The sequence below is a fragment of the Solanum tuberosum genome, unplaced genomic scaffold (assembly GCF_000226075.1).
Source record: "Solanum tuberosum cultivar DM 1-3 516 R44 unplaced genomic scaffold, SolTub_3.0 scf00007, whole genome shotgun sequence".
In the NCBI taxonomy this organism is placed as follows: Eukaryota; Viridiplantae; Streptophyta; class Magnoliopsida; order Solanales; family Solanaceae; genus Solanum; species Solanum tuberosum.
In genome coordinates, this window is record NW_006238933.1 from 2,623,700 (window position 1) to 2,626,728 (window position 3,029).

The window sequence follows — 3,029 nt, forward strand, 5'->3', positions numbered from 1 at the left end:
AAGAAATTGTCCTATGCAGGGAGAGTGCAACTGGTACGAAGTGTCTTATTTGGTATTCAAGCATACTGGGCTCAACTGTTTTTACTACCTACCAAGGTGATCAAGACTATTGAAGCATATTGCAGAAATTATGTGTGATCTGGAGCTAATGTAATCACCAGAAGAGCATTAATTGCATGGGATAAAGTCTGCTGTCCTAAATCAGCTGGAGGACTTAATCTGCCTAATATTCATATATGGAACAAAGCTGCTATAGCAAAACTGAATTGGGATCTAGCGAATAAGCAGGATAAGTTATGGATCAAATGGATACATGCCTACTACATCAAAAATGAAATAGTTGATGTTATTTCAGGCCAACTGTGTTGGATGGTGAGGAAAATTATTAAGGCAGGGAAGCTGTTGGAACCACTGCAATTGAACAAGAAAGCTGGACAGAGCATGACTAAAACTATCTATTTACAGCTACTTGGAGATCTGGAAAGGGTGAAATGGAAAGGATTGCTTCTTCAAAATCAAGCACGGCCTAAAGCTATGTTTGCATTATGGTTGTGTTTACATGGAAGAATGATGACTGCTGATAGATTGATCAAATGGGGTCTGCCTGCAGATCCAAAATGTGTGTTGTGCATGAATTGTAATGAAGATAGAGATCATTTATTTGCTATGTGCCCATATGGAATCCAAGTATGGAATAGACTGGTATGTTGGATTGGCCAACCTGTAATCACTTCTCAAACGTAGGACCATTTCTTAGATTGGATCATCAAATGTAGTAAAGGGAAGTCAAAGTATGCTCGACTCTTCAGGATGGTATCCACAGAAATAGTCTATGCAGTCTGGACTGAAAGGATTTTGCGAGTATTTGAAAAGAGAAGTCGTGATAGTGACTGTATTGCCCGAGAGATAGCTTATATATGCAGTGTTAGAGCCATGCCTGATCTCACTGTTTTAATTCAAAATTTTAAGTTTTGAGTTGTGTGCATAGTTTGTAGTCGGTAGTGAACGTTTATTGAAGATAGTCAGCTGAGATGTGGCTGAACTATGGATTTGTAATGTTTGTTATGGTGATTAATAAATCATGTTAGTTACCAAAAAAAAAAAAAGACCCTAAGATAGAATTAATTATATTCTCTATAGATAAAGTAAAAATAATTCAAGATAAGTTAGAATTATTATTTAGTGAAGATCCTTTACAAGGATGGGAAAAACATAAAACAAAAGTAAAAATTGAGCTAATTGATAATAATAGTATAATAACCCAAAAACCATTAAAGTATAATTTTAATGATTTAACCGAATTTAAGATACATATAAATGAATTACTTGAAAAAGGATATATACAAGAAAGCAATAGTAAGCACACAAGCCCGGCATTTATCGTAAATAAACATAGTGAACAAAAAAGAGGAAAAAGCAGAATGGTTATTGATTATAGAAATTTAAATGCAAAAACTAAAACATATAATTATTCGATACCAAATAAAATACTAAATATAAGACAAATACAAGGATATAATTATTTTAGCAAATTTGACTGTAAATCAAGATTTTACCACTTAAAACTAGAAGAAGAATCTAAAAAACTAACAGCATTCACTGTACCACAAGGATTTTATGAATGGAATGTATTACCATTTGGATATAAAAACGCACCAGGTAGATATCAACACTTTATGGACAATTACTTTAAACAAATAGAAAATTGTGTAGTGTACATTGATGATATATTATTATATTCCAAAACACAAGATGAACATATAAGATTATTAGAAAAATTTATACATATCATAGAATATTCGGGTATAAGTCTAACTAAAAAGAAAGCAGATATAATGAAAAATCAAATAGAATTCTTAGGAATACAAATAGATAAAAACGGAATAAAAATGCAAACACATATAGTACAAAAAATAATTAACTCAAATGAACAACTAGACACAAAAAAGAAATTACAATCATTCTTAGGACTAGTAAATCAAGTAAGAGAATACATACCAAAATTAGCAGAGAATTTAAAACCATTACAACAAAAATTAAAGAAAGATATAGAATATCAGTTTGATAAAAAAGACCAAATACAAATACAAAAGGTAAAATTATTATGTAAAAACTTACCTAAACTATACTTTCCAGATGAGAACAAAAAATTTACTTATATAATAGAATCAGATGCGAGTGAAAAAAGTTATGGAGGAATATTAAAATACAGGTATGATGACACTACGATAGAACATCATTGCAGGTATTATTCAGGAACATTTAATAATACAGAAATAAAATGGGAAATAAATAGAAAAGAATTATATTCAGTATATAAGTGTTTATTATCATTTGAACCATATATTGTATATAACAAATTTATTATAAGAACAGATAATACACAAGTAAAATGGTGGCTAACAAGAAAAATACAAGATTCGGTAACAACAAAAGAAATAAGGAGATTGGTATTAAATATATTAAATTTCACATTTACAATTGAAGTAATAAAAACTGATAAGAATGTTATTGCAGATTACTTATCAAGACAAAGCTACTCAGACTGAGAACGAAAATACAATGGAAGAGATACTCAAAGCCATAACTACACTTTGTATAAAAGTGGACAGTATGGACAACGAAATGCAAAAGCTAAGGACTAATGAAGATAATCTGAAGTCTAAAGCTAGTCAGCAGCATGACTATAAAAATGCGGAGCTACGTCGATCGGAAGACGGAAAAAACCCAGAGCTAAAAGGAGACGATGGGAAACTCCTTAAAACCCATAACATTTGTTTAAATACAGCTGCAGGTACGAGCAAACAAGTTAGCGATAAACAACATAAAAATGCTAACTTAAACCAGATATTCGAAAAACCATTTACCCAGAGGACACCTAGACATATGTCCCTAGAACCACAAACATCTACATACGCAGATAGTTTGCAAAACCAAAATGAGAAAAAGACATATAACTACATCTCATTTACCCCAAGGCTAACACCAAAAAACATATTGACTATAGAACCACAAACTTCTACATACGC